This window comes from Crocodylus siamensis, chromosome 1, assembly GCF_052110815.1.
Source record: "Crocodylus siamensis isolate JL-2025a chromosome 1, ASM5211081v1, whole genome shotgun sequence".
Lineage (NCBI taxonomy): Eukaryota > Metazoa > Chordata > Crocodylia > Crocodylidae > Crocodylus > Crocodylus siamensis.
The window spans coordinates 12,944,300-12,967,365 of record NC_143395.1 but is presented as its reverse complement, the minus strand read 5'-3'; the positions used below and the strand labels follow the sequence as shown (position 1 = coordinate 12,967,365).

At 38.5% G+C, this 23,066-nt stretch overlaps 1 pseudogene; it reads left to right on the top strand.

The window, feature by feature from the left end:
- The window catches only part of LOC149872585 (uncharacterized), a 36,469-nt pseudogene that overhangs the window by 12,328 nt on the left and 1,075 nt on the right, over positions 1-23,066 (top strand).

The window sequence follows — 23,066 nt, the reverse complement described above, 5'->3', positions numbered from 1 at the left end:
CATGTCTTCTCTTTACATTGTTTTGGCTTCATTGTTTTGGGTGGAGTTGTTCCTAATTTTTAGTACTGTACATGAGAGCAGAAATAACCCCTTAAACTCATCCTACACACAGTACTCTTTACCCAATAAGCAATCACTATTTCACATTGTTTGATCAGTTCCTGGCTTTATGCAATATTTCCTGAACTGGGAAGAACTTCCTTTTTTCTCATATATTATCGTTTCTCTTTTAGCTTACCTATATCAAAGGCTTTTTTTTTTTGTTCATCCATTATTTTATTGGGGGGCTTTTTTGTTTTGGGTGGCGGAATTAGAAACTCGCAGGGTTAAATAATTCTAAGTCCTTTATTCATCAGGCTTACATAAGTCAAGTAAAAGCAGGATGCTATCCTGTTCCCTGTAATGTTTGAAAAAGCTGCAGAGGAAGCCTGGGAGTTCTTATCTATATGGTACTTGAGACCTGTCAGAGGAAACTAAGAAACGGGCTTATAGAATTTTAATGTTGAACTAATGTTACGTTCGTAGTAAACTGCATTAGACGGGTGACTGAAAGTTGACTGAAGAAAGTGAAAAACGGCTTCCCTTTTTTACCAATGAGTTCAAATGTTCACCCTGTCCTTTCTGTGAACCCACTATTTATGGCAGACTCTTTTAACCTATATATAATTCATGAAGAAATCAGTAAACGTAGATGATTGTGTGACAGATTTTTTTAGAACCATAAAAGCTTGGAGATTTTCAAGTCACATTATTGGAGTTAAAAGCATATTCAATGTTCAACCTGGAGTAAGCCTCACATTACAACACCCACAAAGAAATTAAATATGATTTAGGAAGAAAAGGAGCCCCTTCAAAAGTTGCTTAATCTTTTCATTTCCAAATTACCTCTATATTTTATGGCCCTGCAGTTTATCCCTAAACACACACACACAAAAGACTTTAATTTTTATAGATTTCCACTTAACTCTTAGTACAATATATCTAAGATTTACAGTGGTTACTTAGAATCGTATTGTACTACAGCAGCTATGCAGCACAAGATGTCATATACATACAGTTAAGGTTGCAGAATATTGTCATTAAATTAGCAGTTATGTTTAGTGCTCTTATTTTAATTGATCCTTTTTTTATAGAGGAAAGGGGTAGTGTTAAGGTACAAAAACTATTGAATTAGTCTTTGTTTAATATTAGGATTTACCAAGTCTGACAACAACTACATTTACTAAGCTGAAGATAATTATACTTTGCCCAGTTTTTCTTTTTTATTATTTATGTGTCCTCAATCGCTCATTTAACAGAATACGAGTATTACATTATTATGTATATGAATAATAATGTGTTGTTTACACCACATGCAGATCATTAAACAGATATTAAATAAATTGAAATAATCCCTGCAGTACCTATTAGAAGGTTCCCCCAAAACTTACGCATTACTCTTTCATTAACATTTGTTCAGCATCCCTCCATTTTCAGTCTAGAAACAGTGCGCCTACCCAAACAAAATTTAATAAACTTTTTAATAGGCATTACAACGATTATAATTATTATCAATTAGTTAATGACATACACACACACACACACACACACATATATACACATACACACACACATATAAATAGGATATATAGATATATATGGAAATATATATATATATATATGTATGTGTATATATATATCATTAACTGATTGGTTATATATATAGAGTAAATGACTTGATATAAAAAAGAAAGAATTATCCTAATTGATTTATCCTTCTCAATTAATGCTATTTTAGCAAAACTTCAAGGCACAGATATATCTTTGTCTATATGTTCCTGCAAGTATGGTAATAACACTTCATGACAGCAATATCACAGATCAAATATAAAACCATGCTGCTAATTTCGAAATTGCCTTTGTACTGACTGATGATTAGATTTAAAGTTTCAAACACTGTGATTGGAAGTGAACAATCACCTAATCAGAATGCCATACTTTTTTGTATAAGCCTCAATCCTGCAGAGTCCCTGAAACATCCCAGTGGAAGCACAGGCAGAATATATTTCTATCCAATTCCTGTTACATAGTCCTATAATAGCAACTAAAGATCCTGTTACCTGATATCTATGGCTTTATTGCATCCAATAAAAAGAAACATGATTTATTCATTTTTATGATCCTTATTATTTTAGGAGGCAATTCCTTCTACAAATTAAATAGACAAAATACATAAACAGAAGGGATGTGTTCTTTCCTTCTACTTGGCAGATGCTTTTAATGGTTTGCTTACAATATCAACTTCAATGCTAATAACAGAATCAAAATTAATAGTTTGTAGTTAATTTTATATTCTGATATTTGATGAATATATATTTAGCTTCTAGTGCACTTTGCCTTTCCTAGATATGTTATGCATATCACTGAATACCACTCGATAACCAACTTATGTACATTATCCATTAAATAAAAGAAGGGTCCAAATTTTCAACCTTCTTGCCAGTGGTTAAGTGCTAGGCAATCAGTTCTCAAATGGAACCTGCAGGTAATAATTGGAGGGGCTGGACTTGTCCCTAGAAAATTCATTTGAAAGTTGAGCTTAGCAAACTGAAGCCTTAAAGGAGATCATCCTATGGGAGGAGAGTTGTGAATTGTTGATGAGAAACAGCTGTTGACAGAGTGCTGCCAAAAAGTATTTGCCAGGGGCAAGTATATAACCCATCCCAGGCAGGGCTCAGAGGTTTTTCAAAAGCACAGGCTGAAGCTTACAAACATGTTGAAATGTGGTCTCCTACCTGGGGCTGCAGCCTCCTATGGTTTCCAGTTATTCTTCCACTAAAGGACAGTTAATTGCTCCTTCCATTTAGCTTGCAAGACGGATGCTTACTGCATCTATCAGCTTTAACTACATCTGTCATTGTCAATAGAGCAAATATCCACTTGATAGCAGACATTAACACCTTCCAATATCTTCCCTTCCAAGTACTCTGAAGCATTCTGGAACCTGCTTTTATGAATACGTATATGTGTCTGATGTTCAGAGAAGTGGCGCATACATGCCAGGGGAAAAGAGATTACCAGCCTCATCCCCCCCCCCTTCTTTTCTTTTTTTTTTTTCATTAGTAAAAAAGGTATTAACTAAATAAATATAGATGCATAGGTTTTAATTCTGGAAAAGGCCATTATAATTATCTAGCCTGACCTCCTGCATAACACGACATATAATTTCACCTAATAATGCATCTAATAATTTCATCTAATAATTCCTGTATGAAATCCATTCCTGTGAATGACTAACGGTTTTCTAAAAACACATCTTTGATGAGTTAGAATAAAAGAGTTCAGACTTCGGGAACAAAGTTAGATCAGCCCTTGTGGATAAGTTGAGTGCTCTTAGGGAGTCTTTAGAAATCATAGAAAAATAGGGCAAGAAGTGGCCTCAAGAGGTCATCTAAGCTAAACCCCTGCCACAAGGTAGGATCATCTCTGTCCTAACCATCTTAGACAAATATTTGTGTAATCTGTGCTTAAAAACTTCCAGCAACATAGAAGTTACACAGCCTCTCCAGGTAAACCGATCCTGTGTTAAGCCACAATAATAGTTAGAAAACCCTTCCTAATATCAAACCTAACATTTCCTTGTCATAGTTTAAGACCATTGCTACTGATTGCCAGCTTCTATGTGCCTCTTTACATGTGCTCCAGGAGTGTACAGGGGTGGGAAGGGGGAAGGAGGGGGCAGTTTAATTACAGCGGCTCCAAGAGCCTGTCTAATTAAAGCACCTGCAGCATCACGTGTATCAGCATCCCTGTGCTTCAAGCTGGCAGCAGGGGCACTTTAGCTAAAGCTCATTCAACAAGCTTTAGTTAACATGCCCCCACTGCCACTTGGAAGTATGGGGATGCTGATACATGAGGCAGAGTCTGCTGCAGTGTGCTAATTAGCATGCACTGTAAATATAATTACTGCGCATCAGGGCAGCATCCCTGCACATCTACAAACCCTAAATACGGCAATTGTTTGAGGTATATGAAACCTGCTATCAACTCCTTCATCCTTGGTTTTCCATTTTCTAGTTTGAATAATCCCATTTTTTCTAGTTTGCCTCTTAAATCATACGCCATCTAATCATCTTTATGGCTATACCCTGGACTTTTCCCATTTTATGCACATCTTTCTTAAAGCACAGGGCCCAAAAGTGACCATATTTATAAGAAATGTCGCATTAGCACCAAACAAAATAGAAAAATTATTTATTGTGACTTGCATGCAGAACTTCTCAATATGCTATTACGTGTTTGCAATGATATCACATTATTGACTCATATTCAGTTTGTGAGCCACTATAATTCCCAGATCCTTTTCTGCAGTACTACAACATAACTAGCTTTTCCTCATTTTGTGTTTGTATTTGATTGTTCTGCCTAAAGTGTAGCACTTTCTACTGGCATTATTGATTTTTTTGAAGGTAATATGATTTATAGATATAAGGTAAGTAAACTAGCTAGATTATGTTTTATTACAAAGAAGTAACATTTTTTTACCAACATATTAGTATGACTAGATCACAAGCATGATCAAATCTAGAGCTGTCTTAACAATACCATTGTTATAGGAATGTATTATGTGTAAAGTGTTTTCAGAGTTTTTCAAAGAAAAAGAAACTAATCTAAAAAGTATTGGTTTTATAATTTTTACACACACACACACACACACACACACATATTTTAATCCCATTTTTCAACCATTGGTAATAATAATTTAGTAGACTATTTGAAAACTGGAACTTTTAACAAATAACAAATATTGCTCTTTCCAGTTTTGATTTTTGAGTGAAATGTCACCCAAATGAAAAAAAACAAGGGTTTGGTCAAAAAGTATTTTTCTTTGGTCATTTTTTTCCTACAAAACATGATGTACTCTATTAAAATTAAAACATACTGACATATTAGATACAATAAAAATAGGAATATTCTTGTAGCATAGGACTTTTTATCAGGACACGTCAAGCTGTGCACAGTTTACAACACCTGCACATTTCAGATTCAACGGAGTCAGTTAGGAGGAATAAGAGCCTCCATTGCATTAGTTTTAAAATTAGAGCTATGATTCCACATTGATGGTTATATTAAACATGCACAGATAGATATTGGAATAGATAACAGCCCATGAACTCCTGAACCCATTACAGTCACAAGGAGCTTTGCCATTGATTTCAATGTTGTTGGGGCTTTTTCTCATTGACTCCTGTCTTCATTCCTCAAAAGTGCTCTTTCACCTAATGGCAGCATGAACTAAATGTTAATATTTCTAAGATTCACAGTTTAAAACCAAATTTCACATTCGTTTGAAATTCACTGGCAGCTTTCAACGTGCAGATTATCCCTCAGCCTTCTGTAGTTGACAAAGCAAATCAGAACAAGTAAAGTTAAATGTGTGAATAAAATACAAGAAAAAAATGTAGTAACAACTAATAAGATGCCAAGAACATTTCTGTATTTAAATTAGACATCTGTGCCCTATTTTTAAATGTTCATCATCTTAAGTGATTCAGCACATTTCCCCCAATCTCCTGTTAGTATACACATATTTTAACTCCTTTTAGCTTTAACACCTTCACTTCTGCACAAATTAACATCTGCTTATAGAATATCTTTTACTCCAAATCCTATTCATACATGTCTAGTCTATTTCTAATTAAACTATCAAAATAATGATGACTGTCTTCTGGATTTGTAATTGCAATCAGGTTTTCTGTGTTTAAAAAGAAACCACCAAGAAAAGTTGTTTCTTGGTTTTTTATTTGATTTGTTGTGGGGGGTTTTTTTTGGGGGGGGAGGGTTGAGAACTTGGATGAGAAAGTAATCAGCAGTTCACAACTGAAATAGAAGGAACTAGATTGTCTGGGCACATTAACAAGTAATAGCATACAACGCTTTTGACATATAGCTTGCCAGTTTTAATCTTTCTACGAATTTCTAATTCATCAGTCACCACTGTAAAGAGGGGCACTTCCATCCAAGGTTAATTAACTATGCAAGACCCTTCCAGAGTAGGAAAATAAATTTATAAGGCATGCAAAGTACCCCCTGAAATCCAAAGCTGAAGAAGAAAAAGGGGTTTTATCTGCTTATCTCCCAGGCAGAGGAAGGAAGACACATTTAGAATACATAAACAGATGCAAGGATCACTGTGGCCTCTTATACAGGAGGTTAGACTAGATGATCAAAATGTTTCCTTCTTGCCTAAAAATCTATTAATCCATGTATTATCTGAAATGAAAAAGAGCCGAACATATTATACTAAGTTTGATGAATATGTCAACCCAAAAGCTAACCCAAAGTTGACGTGCTATATATTTTATAACAAAGGTATTTCTAGGTTAATTAAAGTTGCTGCCTAAGAATGATGAAATGAGTCAGAATAGGATAACATTTGCAAAAAAAAAAAAAAAAAAATCACCAGAAGTTCATGGAAAACTAATAAAGCAGGGAACTAAGCTTGATTTAAATATGAAATGGCACAAGCCAAATTCACCAAAGAGGAAATAGTGAATGAAGTGAAAAAAATTCAGCTTGCTTTGTCACCGCCACAAAACCAGTTCTTTGTTGTGAATTCCAAAGCCTGGAAGCAGAGGAAACATTTCAGTAAATGTGGGAGAGTACACATGCTGGGTAAAGGTCCATCGATAGGACAGATGAATGTTGTAAACGTGTTACAAGTTTAATAAAGAGAAATAATGCAAAACTGTTGGATTTTTTGGACGTACGGTTTATGCATTGAAAAAACATACCTGAAATTAATGGGAAAGTGTAATGCTATTTCTGACTGCCAGGTTGCACTATTTCAAAGAGTTTAAATTCTATTTAACTAAGGGTATGTCTACGATACACAGGGCTGCAGTATAGTGTAGCTATCCCCAGGGTTACTTGCAGGCAGCACAAAACTTAACGTGATCTGATTTACCTTGCCTCTCTGGTAGTGTTTTGCAGACTTTACTCAACTCTGTGCTGCCATAGCTAGACATTGGATTGACTGAAAGATCCTCACGTGCTTGGATGTGTGCTGGGAGGATCCTAGGGGCTAGCCATGGCTTCTAGCCCCCAGTGGTGTTGCTGCACTTAATGTTTACTGGAAAAGAGAGGGAGAAAGAAGGTGGTGGGGGAGAAACAGCAGTTAAAACCCATTTTAATGAGCCATGTAGCAATCTTAGATACCCAGTAAGCCAGCTGGAAGATGAAGGGTGGGTCGTGGCACTACTTAGCTCATGGTCCCATGCTCAGCGTACATTGCTGAGAAACAGATATGAGTTTAAATCTCTTCTGATGGAGCCTCCTCTGGTTAGTGGAAGTTTCACACCTCCAGGGGAGCTTCCATAGCCTAAAAGGCTATTGAGTTAATAGGTAAGAAGGTGGGTTCCTCCTTCTCCCAGTTGCGGGGACTTACTTGGCATTCCACCCTTTTCCAGGCAGTCTCCATTTAGCAGAGAGCAGGAAAAGCTATAGCCAATCTGTCCTTAGCATGACAGCACAAGGTGAAAATCGGATCTAAAATCCACGTAAGTGCTACAAAATGCTTCTTGTACATCTAAATGAAGGCGTATATGTAACGCTCAGGTGTCTATAGGTAACATGTGAGTCACAATCCCTTTATCTATTCCCTCCTAGTAGTTTCCCGTTGTCAACTCCCTCCTAGTAGTTATCTGCAGGTGACTTCCTGCAGAGTGACTAGGCAATCTGGATTTCCAAGGGACTTCTCATTTAGCATCGCTCTCCTGGGGCAAAGGTCCTGATTTTCAGATGGTGCAGCCCTTAAGTGGAGTCATCTTAGAGCTCAATTAGGATCTGCTCTTAGATCTCTTGTACACAAGATGTGACATAGCCTGTCTTAAAATACCCCTTCTTAAAGGGTGAAGGATTGAAAGAATAGAACATAAAGCCCAAAATACTGCTTGGGATTTTTTCTTCTTTCAGTGACTCAGGAGTGACATACTTGAAATTCAAGTACTGGTATAAAGACCTCCATAGTATGGCAAAAGTAGATCAGCTTTCCTGCTTCTCAGAGCTGGTAAGTAAAGATTCCAGTAAACAACTCACCGAGGCAGCTTTATCTTTGTTCTTAAAAAAAACCAACAACAATCTTATTTGTGAAGAAAGTTGAATTACGGAGATTAAGAACAGATACAGTCTTAATTGGAGACACAAATTTAATTACAAAACTCCCATCACAATTTAAACCCCTGTAAATTGATTTGTAATTGTTACTGTGGAAAGGTCATTTATGTTTGTTTTCCTTTTTTCTTGGGGGAAAAAAAAATTCCATCGAAAGTTTGCATTTAACTTTTTTTTGTTGTTTTTTTAGATTCATGTTGTTGCTACAGGAATAGCTTATGTTTGTCTCCCTGAAGTTGCTTGGAGTTGGCTTAAATCACTGAGGAGAGACAATTACAGAGGCTAATTGTATTGCTGAAAACAATAATTAGGCTTTTTCTTCCTTCTCTGCCTTTTGTTTCTTGTTTTGGTCCTTTTAATGTTTCAGAAAAGGTAAAAGTCAGAGCAGTGAGTGTGTAAAGCACAGAAGTGTGGTTTTATGGCCTACCCAGCAAGGCATGTTCTACAACAGATATAGTAACTGTTCCTACTCTATCATCTTCCAGGCTTGAATAGATGCCATTCGATTTCCATATCTCATAATTTGAGTCTCATAATTTATACAGAAAAAATGAAAATGTGGCAAGGTTCTCGACAATTTGACAATAAATGTGATTAACTCTAGCGACCTGCATGAAATGCTTAAGGAAATGGTGCCAAAGGGAAGAACTCTTCTCTGAATTATAGTTTTACAGCATAGAAATTGTGTATGTATCAGTCTAGAGTGTCATGGGCTATACAGTAGATATATTACAAAACCCATTGCTTCACCATTGTTAGTACAATCTGTTGCAGCTCAAAATGAGCTTTTTTCTAAAGTAACACCATGTTCAGATTACTTTCTATATGATTATGATCTTTCCTTGTGAGGCTATAGTTTGTACGTCAGTCCAAATAGCAAGATAGTCAATATTTTTTTCTTTCTAGAGCATTCAGAGAATTATTGGATGACTTTAAAGTATAATTATAGTTTTAAACCCAAAGACAAAGCTAAATTTAGATTTTTTCCTATGATCTAACATTAAGCATCTTCTGCCTAACATCTGGAAAACATCCCCAACACAGCAAAACTCATTACCAAAATGCTCTCTTAGGCCAGAGCTAGTGCCAGGTTTTGGGTTTTTTTTCCAGTTAGCTCCTGTAATACTTTGCACTTTCTTTGTGCTTTGTTTGCAAGAACTGCAAGAAGATTCACCTATATCAAAACATTTAACTCCGTCCTCAAATTATAGGTATTTCTATCCCCCAGAAGCATAATTAGCAGGTTTTGTACCCCAGGCAAAACACTTCAGGGTAGCGGGGACTGAAACCTGACCTAGATAAGCCACCAGAGGTGAGACTGTGGTGCCATTCTGGTGTCACCTCTAAGTAGTGCCCACACCTTATGCCCTATTCACACACGCCATGTTATGTCAGTGCTAGCCCTACTGTAGAGATAATGATAACTGGAGTGCACAAAGGTTTTCATTTGCCCAGGTTACACAGGAAATCTGTGGAAGAGTCTGAAAGATAACACAGGTACCCCAATGGCTCCTTAGCCATCTTACCTATGAGACAATACAATTGTTGACATGGAGACAAATCCTTACAGGTTATATAAACCAACCTAGCTTTGTTGAAATTCAAGGGATTGCACTACTTTTACACCAGGCAAGGATCCGAACCTTAATATGAGACTCTGTACTATTATTATTTATTTCTCTTGGTTTGGTGTTTGAAGGGCACATTCAAGATCCAGGCTCCATTGTGCTGGCCGGTGGCTAAACACCCTTTCGGATAGGACAGGAGCATATAAACAAAGTGGCTCTGTCCCTAGATCCCACCCTGTGAGGCAGAAACTATCCTATAGGGTTTTTATCCAAAAAGCAAGACAGTCCTCTCTCTAAGCCACATGCTCTTTCTGGCTTACTTTGTTTCTTCTGGACCTTTCTCTCTTGCTTGCTTGTTGACCAGCTTCAAGAGGAGCTCTGAAAGACTGTAGGCAATGCCTACAGTATGGCACAGTAGTTAGAGGACTTTGCAGGGAAGTTGAAAACGCAACTGAAATCCATTTTTGAGGAGGGGAAAACTTTGCTTACTCTTACCCTCTTATTCCCTGAACATATACTAAGCTATTGTGCTAGAGGGCAATAGGGTCCTCTTCTTCCATTTCTCTTCAGACAGTTACACACATACCTACGTGATGATATTTCACCATGAGGGGTTCTAAAAATTATGTAAACACCAAAAATGTACTTGCACAATGATGTGACTGTCACTTAGGTGCATAAAGGTGAAATAAGATTCAGCCCTAAGTTCAGGCTTGGCTATAGAGATAGAGAAATTTAGATGTGCCAACACAGGTAGATAAAAATTACTTCACTCTGCTAAACTGACCCCCCTCCCCTCCCCCCCCCCCCGGCAACAGAAACCCCATATATTTAATATTAATTTTATGGTGTGTTTTCAGTGACATTGTGACAAAATAGAAAATTCAATCATTTCCCAGGTAGATTTTCATTTCCCTCCCCCACCAGAATTATAGGAATGGACACAATTAAAACTAATCCCATAGTGCTACCTAAGAGCAAGCTCACTCTATCTGTGCATATTCCTTCCTTACCCATATATCTATACGCTCTGACTTTTGCATCAAAAAAACAAATCAACATTTAAATCTATGAGCAAGTCTTTTCAAGACGCTGGATCAAAATTTCCAGAATATTAAAAGGTGACAGATGAAAGGGTAAGAGCTGGTCATTGTTAATTTGACAAAGTGGGTCCATTCCCTTCTTTCCTATAATTCTTGCCTCAAGAGAGTTACACCATGTTTACACCAGTCAAAGGAAACAGGGGCAGAGAGTTTATTTGATATCTATCTGGTTATATTGTAAGGCTATTTTAAAAGGATACAGCTTGACAGTGTTATGCATAGAAGATTTCACAAAGTCATAAGACCATGTGGTTACTAATTCTCCTTTTGGAACGGGTGGAACAGAATAACTCCCACTGATACTTGGTACCACCTTTCAACTTCTACGGAAATAGATGGTTTATGACAATTGCTTTGGTTCATAAGACTGAGCTTCTTGAACTGCCTTCCTACATATGTAGACCATGCCTATCAAATGAAAACATATAATAGAGATTACCAGAACCTGCTAAATAAGTAACGTTAAGATCCAAACACAGTACCTGTGTTTAACAAATGACTAATCCCTATTTATTTCTAGAGTTTCTTCAAAATGGGTTGCTAGTGACTGCAACTTTCACAAAGGTGCAATGCATGTGCAACATTCTGTTGGAGCAAAATTTTAAGTATAGGTGCTGCCAATGCATGAACTCAGTTTGATTGAGAGTGGAAAATTCCATGCAGGGCCTGAGTTACCCCTTCTATGACCTCAGGAGCTGTCAATCAGCCCTGACCCACTTTCAGCTCTGAGCAGACTCAGTTGCTATGCAGATCTTAGTGCAGAGCATGCCCAGTGTACGACTGGAATGAGGTAATACCTCTAGAAATTTCTCTTAGCCAAGCAGCCTGATTGGCTATAGGGCTGCTATAAAAGGTCTGAGGGCCCCTCCCTCTGGGGGGAGAAGATGGCGTCACTGCAGACAGAGGCTGGTGTTTCCAGGGACTGTCTGGCAGTCAGGCTCTTGGGCCTACTGGTCTCCTTCCCCAGATTGGCACTCTGTGCTGGTTAGAGCGATTGCGGTTTTGATCTCCTGGTTCCTGATTCAATTTGACTGATTGCTGACTACGATTTTGGACCATCCCACTACGACTTCACCTCAACATTCTGGCATCCCGACCTCGGCATTACTCTACGACTACTCGATCGTCCACCAATATTGAACTGGCGTCACGTCTCGTTTCATCATTCACCGCATTACAGTTAGTTTGTTGTTTGTGTTATCCACTAAATGAGCTGTTGACCAGCCCTGGGACTAGGTCTTTGACTGAACCTCGTGGGCCAACAGACCCCTTTGTTGTTCTTGTTATTCGTAAGTTTGTAAACTGTAACTGAAGATATCGTTCTCCTACGCACCTAAGCGTAAGTCAAATAAATTTCCAACTTGTTTAAGAAACCGCTACATTTCCCGTGCCTCAGTTCTCCATAGCCAATAGAACCCGGCCTGTTATCGTGTCTAATTGCCACCCCGGCCCACCGTGACTCTGGGGTTAGGTTCCCCACCCCGGGACACATTCAAAAAGTTTTCTCTTTTAAAACAGTTTCTATCTGGGTTTTTCTTCAATTTCATAGACAGCTTCATGGAGAATAGCTAGCCCAACAACAAAAGAAGGGCTCTAGGAGACTGACATGTAGCAGCCATTTTGGAAGAAGTTGCCATACCTAGGAATGAGAAACAGGATCCTACCCCAGCATTCAGAGTAGGGCTAAGGATGTACTGTGTCCAGTCTCAGGTCACACACTTCAGGAAGGATGTGGACAGATCGGAAACAGTCCAGTGCAGAGCAACAAAAATAATTAGGTCTGGGAATATGAATTATAAGGAAAGCACAGAAGAGCTCAGGATATTTAGTCTATAGGAGAGAAGATGGAGGCAGATTTGATAGCAGTGTTCAAATACTTGACTTCGGGGACAAGACTAGGAACAATCACCTCAAGCTGCATCAATGGACACTAAGGTTAGCGATTACAAGAACTTTCTGACTATGAAGGTAGTTGAACACTGAAATGGACTACCTAGAGAAATTGTACAATCTTTGTCATTAGAAGATTTCTGTGAGAAGGTTGGATGGACACTTGGCTGGGCTGGTTTAGCCAGGACTGATCCTACCTTGAGCAGAGGGTTGGACAGCATGGCCTTGTGAGGCTTCTTCCAGCCCTACTTAGTAATGATCCTATGAACTTCTATAGCCAAGTGTGAAGAAGGTTTGTTACAGGTCATTGTGACAGAGCACAGAAATAAAACGTTTTTTCTGAAATAGTTTGGTGGTCCATGGGTAATGAGTCACCTCTGGAAGCACCATGTCCTTCTTAGCTTGTGTGTTAAGAACTTGTGACAGACCCCTTTCTTTTATTCCTAACTGAACTCCAATTACACTTGCAGAATTTGCACTTTTAAGCCACTCATGCACCATCTTGTTAGCATTTTCTAAAACTGAAGATTAAATTCCACATTTAAAGTGCAAGTCTGCTTAAATACTTCATCTCATATGTACTTGGCAGTGTCATGAAACATAATAAGATTTGAAGTATCGACAAAAAATATACAACTAAAAGAGGACAGGAAGGATTGGAGGTCATTTTGCAAAATATTTACCATTTCAATTTGTAATGGATTTGTTGCTTAAAGGCAACATGCATGACCAAAGTGACCAAAGTGGATGAGCAAAGCGACCAAATTGCAGCCTGGGTTAAAGTATACATGTGATTCTATAAACCCCACCGGGTACATAAGCAACCACATTGTACGAATAGGATCACCTTCTGGAGACATACAGAGATCTCCTTATTTCTCAGGTGTTTATATGCCCAAAGAGTATAACAATTTGCTGCTTTAAAATAGCTGTGTAACTCAAAGGTGGCTAACTCAGAGTTAATTGAAAGATGCACTTTGGTCCACTAGATGACCTAGAATTCTGCCCTGTATTTCTTTCCTGTAATGTTTCATGATGAGTTCAAGATCTTTCCCTCTTTTTCTCTATTTTTTTTTGTTTCTATAGCAAAAGGATTTCAGGTGAGCACCAACAAATCTAATTCACTCTGTCTGCCTTGTGTTAATTTAATCAGAAGCTGTGGAGCAGGGGAAAAATCAGCATGCTTCAGCCTGCAGCATCATGAACAAAAGAAGTTGCTTGTACTGTATGCAGGGAGACTAATGGGCAAATGCATTCCTGCATGTAGCAATCTGTGCTTCCTATAATGTTACTTATCATTCTGTCTAACTTCAATAATATTCTTAGCGTGATATGTCTAAGATTAATGAGGCATTTGTCCTCAGATAAGAAGCTATCATAAAGAATGCATTTCCCATCAACCTATTTTGTAGTAAAATTAATAATTTTATCCTCTGCAAATGCTGGCCTCAGTTGTAGCTTACAGCCACCCGCCTACATTACAGGTGATATAAAACAACTCTGCACAGAGGGAGTCATACAAGAGATGCAGCATGCTCCCTCTGCTTCCTTGTCAGATAGCTCTGCTGGCCTTTGAGAAGGGTTTATGGTCCATAACTTTCTCCATCCACTTTTGTGGATGCCAGAGGACATGATTGTGCAAGGCAAAGCAGTCTTAGCATGCAGGACAAACCAGGGACTACGATCATGGTTGACACCACGTTGAGTCCATTGTGCCCTCTTATCTTCAAAACTGTTCTGGATCCATAAACAATCTGGTCCTTGGCATGGATTGGACTTTGAGCCTTGTCATTGTCATGGTTTTCCTGGCCTGCTATATTTGGCCAAGCTTGTCTATGGGAGTTGTGTGGTTAAACCTAACAAGCAAGATTGTATTTAACTGTAATGAAAGTTACTCTCTGCATCTGCTTTCCATTAGCTCTATGGACATTTTTCAGCATATACTTTGGTGTGTGGAAATGTTCATGACAAATAGGGAGAGGTTCATCACGAGCCTACAGATAAGAAACATTCTCTCCAGGCTCACCAGCATCAGGGGCATCTCCATCTATCACGTAGGCTAGCTCAGTCCTTCAGCTAATCCTACAGCAAGATTCATCTCACTTGCACCACTACCCATGCTAATAAATCTCTGCACAAAATGCTCAAAACAACTTTCTACTTCTTAAAAGAAGAGTATGTGAGAACTCTCTGAAGCTTTGAAAATTTGGTTGGGAGGGAATATCACATTCCCTCAGTTATTTCTTTCCTTTATGGAAGGGTTTGGGGGGGTTTTTGTAAGTAGCATGAGGCCCTCCAAGATCTCAGACCTTTCATTTTCTGTTCCGATAGTGCTGACTTTCCAATATCCCCATTTATGGATTCATCTCATGCCAAAACATACTCTTCCTATGGCAGTTTCCTGTCCCAATCCTTCAGCTTGGGCTTAAGAATGTCACAAGGAATGTGGAGGAATGTCATCAATTTCTAGAGGGTACCCAACTTGTTAGGACTGGGGAAGAAGAAGGGAAAATGTAAATAGAGATAAAGGTGGGGGGGAGGAAGAAACACGAAGAACAGCCCCTAGAGTTTTGCTTGGGCTGCCAGAGGTGACAATGTGGTTGTAGTAACATAAAGATTATTTTTAATTATTCATAAAAATGAATCATGGGGGTATACAGCAGTATTACAAACATGAACACCAAAACCACATCAAATCCAAAAATGTCTGAAAACCATTGTTTTGTTTCTACCAATGGGACGCCCTAGCACTGTACTTAGCCACCCAGTTTAAGATACCTATCAGAAGGCTTCTGAGAATCACCAAGGAACTCTTACCAGGGCTACCTCAATAATTTTCAATTTAAAAGACAGTATAAATTGACTTCTTCCCTCTTACTAGCTGTACTGCAAGTACTGCCATGCAAAATTACTGGTTTTAGAGAGCTGGTTATTGAAACAGAAAATGGAAGTGATTCTGTCTTGGGTCTAGAATCACCTATGACTAGCTCTAATGGAGACAGACATGTAAATGCTTTGGTTGTCTTTGGTTGCCTGTGGTTTTAAGTAAGCATATTTTAATATTCGTCATTTAGATATTCCATTTTTTACGGGGGGGTTTCTATTAACTAGAAAAAATATTCGTAAATGGGCATGGCAGATTGCAAATAAAGGGAACTGGACTGGGTAGTGTAGACCAAACAACACAAGTTATCATTTTTGTTTTCTGAAGTAGATAGATGCTTCTGAGAAGCAAAGAAAATCATCTTTACTAGACACTATCTGGTCTATTTGTTCGTATTGTTCGTATTGGGTTATATGGAGCTATTGATTATTCTTTTTCCACATAGACATGTTAATTTCACACTGTGGTTCACAAAAGCTCGCTTTTTCTTGTGAATTATGTTTTGAAGGATTTTAGTGTTGGCAGCGTTTCTTTGATTCACACCTTTCTGGGTTTAGTTGAATCAAGTTCTTCTGTTTGGCAAATCCATCCATGCTTGAATCGGTGAAATCATTTTTTCTAACACTGACTAAAGGTGTCTTTCCTCAAAGGAAGTCAATGGTTCATAAATCACTGTTCTATGTATCCATTAAGTTTTATTTAACCTGAGGCAATCATTATTACAACAATTCATTCTGTTAATTTCCTTTTTGAAAAAAAAAGCTCTTTGAAGTCCGATACATTAAATGGAGCTGTTTTTGTTTATTGGTCTTTTTCAATATTTTTTTTTTGAATGATCATTTCTTGAATTTGGAAACATTCACTTTTCTTATTCTTTGCTTTAGAGAAAACATATTTTTATAGCTTGTCCGTAATATATACTGTGAAACCTTAAGATTCTAAAAAAAAATCTATTAAGTAATTTTGCATGACAGATTAAAATGTTTTAAAATTATGACTATGACTTTTTATCTGAGTTCTATAGGTAAAATTAACCTGAAAATAAAAATACTGAAAAAAGTATCATCTAATCGAAAATGAAAAAAAACAGAATTCACTATATCTGCATAATAAATTATAACATAACAATTAAATTCTCTTTTTTTTTGTTTTCCTACCACATCAGATGTCACTCCTTCACTGAGTTTTGATGCTACCTTGGGATGATAATTTTGTCCCTCCGTACAGAATAATTTCTGGAAGTTGGTATTCTCCATGATCAGATCACATTTCTGAGAAATGGTCTTCCATTTATGAGAGACTGATTACTTCATTTAAATAACAGTCATTTTCTTTTTTGAAAGGAAGATGGTTTGAATTTAATACACATTATCCATATTGAACAGATAGGTAAGAAAGGCAGCAGAGAATCAACAAATTGTAAGGAAGAAGGGATGGGAGAGACCGCAAGAGGTCCTTTTATACCTTTTAGCCCCAAGACAGAATATGCTATTCTTAAATCACTCATGAAAGACGTGTATGTAACCTGCTCTTAAAAACCTCCAGTGATAGAGTCCACAGCTTGTCCAGGTAATCTAGCTTTACAACTAGAAGTGTTTCTACTAATAGCCAAACTAAATTTTGTTTCATACCATTTAAGCCTGCTACTTCTTGGTCTACACATGGAGAAAAGTTTATAACCTTCAGCTTCTCAGAAGACTTTTACATATTTGAAGTTCATCCTCATGTCTCCCTTCAGTTTGGTCTTCTCTAAACTAAACAAACCCACACTGTTTTCAATTCATCTTCACGAGTCATGTTAGGCAGATCTGTGACCTTGTTCACTTCATTCCTTGGGTTCGCATCTTCCTTGATGCCCCAAATACAAAGCAGATTGTCATCTGATGCCTCACTGGTGCACAATAAAGTTGTTTCATGTGTTTTACATACGGTAGTCCTGTTTACGTCTTGCAGCATGGTTTTAGCTTTTTCCCTAATAGTAAGTATTTCAGTTTGTGATCTATTATAACCTTTAAAGGTTTCTCTGCGGTGTCATTCCTCGCTGAATTTTCACAGGGCTTCTAAAAGCAGGTATTTGACAGCTGCTTCCTCTTCCCTGTTTCTGGTGCCAATTATTAGGCAGTTAAACAGGGCTCAGTGGCACTACAAAATAGATACTGGGGCTGAACTATCCTATATCCTTAAAATGGTATATAAATCACCTATGCTTGCTGTAATATGTATAATGGGCAAAAACATGGACCTCATGTTATACAGCTAATTGAATGCTGCTCCTATCTGATATGTATATAAATGGAGCTGATGGTATATTACATTCACTGTTTCTACCCTGTCTCCTAAACTGTGATTTGGCCTGAGTCACACAGACAGTCTGACAGAACTGAAAAACTGAATTCACATCCCCTGAATCCGAGTCAGGACTTTCACCAAAGTGTTGCACCTCTGCTTTGTGACTGAGAAAGCTTTATCTGATTATGTCCTGATTTGAGTATTTCCTAAACCATTTCTGCGACTGTTATGTATATTCTGTCACAAGGCAATGACAAATTAGCTATTTTAATAGGTGGAAGGTTATAACACAACCTTTCAGGTTTATCATTTTGTGTTATTCACATCAATCCAACACAAACAATAATTCATCTTTGGAGTTAATGGTGTAGGTGCAATAGAAATTACTCCTGGCATATCCCTTAGGAAATCCATCCTCTGGTGGGGGGATGCAAGCAGGGGAACAAGACCAAAGACATTTGCAAAACTTAAATATTGAGAGCATATTTCAAGCAAGAAATGAGCCACAAACAATGCCTCTGCCTTCCCTGTGGAATTTGCAAGGAGTTGCATTTACTTGATGGGGCCAAATCAAGTGAAAAAGTTTGTGGTATAAAAACAAGTAATTATAGGCAACATTTACTAGGTCACCAGTTTATGAAAAGCCATTCTCACTGCGAGTTGACTTGTCTCTCACACTGCCCTGTTCATCCCTGTGAAAAAGAGTACTCTCCTGTAGATGATAAAGAGCAGAATTCAAGCTGAAAGTACCATTCATGGAGATTAGAACAGCCTAAAAGGAAAAGATGCTCTATTTGCAATACACTATGATTTTCCTTGAAAGAACGAAGAACTAAATGTTAGTGGCAGTGTACCTAGCTACTTTTGGAGAAAGATCTTTATCTGATTAGCAGTCTTTCAGATTCTTTTTCATCTTATTTTCCCCAGTTGGGTTTCTGAAAAAGATGATTTTTTTTTCTACAGAATTGGTTTCATACAGACCACTCAGAAGTAAAAGGGCACCTTATTCAATTTCCAGTCTCCAGACAATTATAAGTGGAGCAGTGGATGTAACAGTAATCTGGAAAAATGAGAAGCAATATTGGTCAGCAGAAAATGGCACAACAGTGTCTGGTAACACCAAAGACAGCTCATTAAAGAAAGACAAAACAAAACTGATGCTGTTGCAAATATGGGAATGAAAGGTTGCTCTTTGGGCAGCCCTAGAGGATGCAGCCTTGAACAAGTGCCTGGATATTACACCTGCTGTCTGTTCATTTGGGAGAAAGTATGTTCAGACTTGGGTATTGATTTTGGAGTAGTGGCCTGGAGACGAGAAGAACTGATTGAACCTATTGATTGGAAGTTACCAAAAGGAGACGCCGTTCATACTTACTTCAGTTTAATATTGAAGGCTCTGAATATTAAGCCCATATGGTGGTGTTTTGAGTACAGAAACAAAGGGGAGAGAGCAGAGTTTCTAAATTTACCTCCAAATTTCAGTTCGTCTACTGCATACAGTACAAGATGCTCTTCTTCAGTAGGAACAAATAAAAAAATTGCTATCTACATTTTAGCCAAAATTAAATTGGCAGGTAAAATGCTCCAAGGTGATCGAATTGCCAGCTGCACAGATATCACCTAATGTTTTGATGATATTCTCTTCTTCTCCCACCTGAAATTAACCAAAAGTTTGTCTCCAATTCACTTTAAGTTTCATGCGCACTGCTAATAAAAATAAATAAATCTTGAAAGTCCTTCTTAACTTCCCAGTATTACTCCAAACTGGGAAGAACCTAGTATGTAGTGTTTATAAAATTGCAAACTGTGTATTTGTATTTCTAATAAAATCTTTTGTTGAAATGAAGTAATGTTTTGGAAGTAATGCTTCTGACATCCACATCTTCTAGTGCTAGGACTAAACCCAAGATGGCTTACTAATAGATAACTTATGATTTTACCTGGCCAATTAGGCAAGTGGGAGAAAAAAATTACATACTTTATCCTCTTAAAATATACATATATAGAGATGGATTAAAATCCTGAACAGGAAATGAATCCCACAAGGGCAAAAAGCATATTTCTTGTTATATATTTTTGCCTTTCCTTCTGTCCTACTCATTAAATGATCCTTTCATCTACTATGAAATACTGTGCCATCCCTAGCATCATACACCCTTTCAGTTAATGAGGAGAAGGTTTGATACCAGGAATGCTGCCTGAAAACTCACATGAAGTTAACTATTGGTTTATATGTTGTAAGAATGTATGGTATATCATTGCAGGAAGTGCACTATAGCAATGGATGGTAATATAAAGCCCAAAACTCAGATAGCAACACACAACTATCAGACAATGGCAATGTTAGTCATTGCTATCAGTCTAAGCTAGGTTCACACTGGCAGTACTGGAATCATAATATCCCATTATCAAGCCCCTCAGCCACCTAGTCCCTTAATTATATATTTTCTACTTCTTTTTGTGGACTTTATTGATCTCTCCTAGCCCTACTGTCTGCTCCCTGATAGACACTGGAAGTGAATGTAACTATATTAAAATTGATTTTGTATGTTCAAAGCATACAGTAGCTATGATATCCAGGTCCTAATGGAATGAATATACAATGCCAGCCGGGTGATCGCAATCCATGTCAGCTCTACACTCTGAATGGCATTTGGTGGAGATGATGAAACACTCAACAACACATAATAGACTGCAAGATTCTCTCTTATGTAAATGTGCACCAGCACTTAAAGTTTCATAGAGTAAGACAGGTATGAGGCATTTTAAAAATATATATTCCTAGCTGTTCTTGAGCTGGGAAGTGCTCTGATTAATATGAGAGGGGCAGTCAAGTATTCTAAAAGGAAAAAGCAATTTCCTTGTCCTCCATCGCCTTAAAAATGAACAACATATATTCCCATAAAATACTGTAATTGGTGCCTTTCCGGATCTTGGGTTTCTCAATTCTTGTAGTAACAGAGAGCAAGTGAGTGTCTGTTTCAAAAATGCCTTAGAAAGCCACGCAGACCGGTTGGGGAAGAGTAGAGAGCCGTGCTTCGATGATCCCTGCTGTGTCCTTCCGTTCAATACTAAATAGGTGTCAGACAATTAGAAATGGAACAGTGAATGTGTAAATGGGACTGCCTCCCCAGTAAATTGCTAATACCTGGATAATACTGGGTGACTTGTAACACTCTATTACAATAACTACAGTCCCAATTTCTACACCTGATTTAGTAGTGAATATGAGAATTGAGGGGAGAGAGATCAATGTAGAATTGAAACTGAAACAAACAAGTTACCATGAGATTCTTTCTGGCCTGATGTCTGGCTTCTTTCCTTCCAGAATTAAGATACATTGTAGCTAAGATTTTTCAGGAGAAACAAATACATTTTCAAAAGCATATACTGCTTTCTTCTTTCCTGGGGAAGAGTAGAAAAGCATGCTGTGTCTCTGTATACATGATGATGTCTGGGCAATGTTTAATGACAATTAAGGGTGCATAATTAAACCCTAAGGATGAAATGTATCCCTCTGTTTACTGGAGTGAACTTCAGTCCTTTGGAATAGCCAAGAAACTGATATAAAAATACATCTATACTGAAAAGCTTGGATTTATTAACATAAATAACTTTAATTGTAAGAATTTGATAATACTTGAGTCTGGCTCAAGTGCAACATTCATGAGGCACATACCCACCATTGTACACTGATGCTATTACCTACGTATTATTAACAATTACCTGACACATTACAAAATATACAGTTTGGTGCCTTAACAATGTCTACCGTCCAAAGAAAGAAAAAGAGTCTTTAAGGTATTTTTGCACTCTTGGTTGCTCAATGGACCACCTTCAACAGGAGAAGGGAAAGGCCTACCCACTATTCGGGTAGTTAGGACACTCTCCTTGGAAGGAGGAGACATGGTTTTGAGTCTGTTTAGACTGAAGCCTGGAATCCAGGTACCCCATGTCTTGGGCAAGTACTCAAAGCACTACCCTATTTGGAACAAAGTAGGTGCTATTCTTAGCATTTTGTAATGAGCCAAACTCATTTTTTCAGGACCTTTCAGTTATTAGGCGTGTTTCGCCTGCATCTGAGGAATTGGGGACTTAGGAAGATTTTGTGGGAGCATCTACATGAGATTTTTACTAGTTACCTAATTAGCCTTACAATAAAGATTGTGTCTATCCATATGCCCATACGAGGGCACACTAAACTATGCTGCCATAAGTTAATACTTGTAAACACAGGTCCCATCCTGTGGTGGTGTTATTTGCTAAGCTGCAATGCACACCTAGATGCTGACGAAACTAGCTGGGGCATGAGGGTGCTTCAGTACAGGGGCTGCCTGCCAGTTAACCCCACACTGAAGCAGCCCCACATTGAAGTAGCCAGCCAGTACATTGAGCCTGGTTGGAACAGCCCCAGACTGGGAACCTGACCCCGAGGGTCCTGTGCCAGCCAGGGCTGCTCTGACCTGGCTGAATGTTCTGTGGTCCCAGGTGTGCATATAAACATGGTGCCTGGGAACAATAAACTCCAGCATGAACTGTGCCAGAGTTTATTGCTCTGTGCTAATTGCATGTGTAGAATTGTGCCCGGTGGGCAAAATTCTGTTAGTCTTTGGAGACCTAAATGGCATTTGCCTAGCTGTGTAAGTGCCTTTTCCGGCATTTAGGCACAGATTGTGCTTGTGTAATCATTGCAGTGTAACAGATGTGGAAGTGCAGGCTTTTATGCAGTGCATGTTGAGTAGGCTATGCACATGATTGGTAGCTACAGGAACACACGCAGTGGCCTAATTCCTGGAAGAGGCAGGAGACAGCAAGGGAGGAACAGAAAGTTGGGGAGCAAGAGCAGAGGGAGCAGGGCGCACATGTGCCACACACACACGTGTACCCCCTTACCTTGGTGGCGGGGGCAGCAGCTGCGGAGGAGACAGCGGTGGGTGCAGCAACAGCTGATTCCCCCTAAGGTAAGTGGGGCAGAGGGTACAGCGCAGCTGAGGCAGATCTGGAGGGGAAGCCCTTTGGAGCCCGCTTAGCTCACCTGACAGGGAGCCACGCGTACGCAGCATGCGCGAACAGTGAGCACAAACAGGTGCACTCTGTAAGGGCGCACCAGCATTTGCGCCGGTGTTCGCATAAGGTGGGCATGAGGTAGCTGCCCAGAGCGGCACCTCCAGTGAGCAAAAG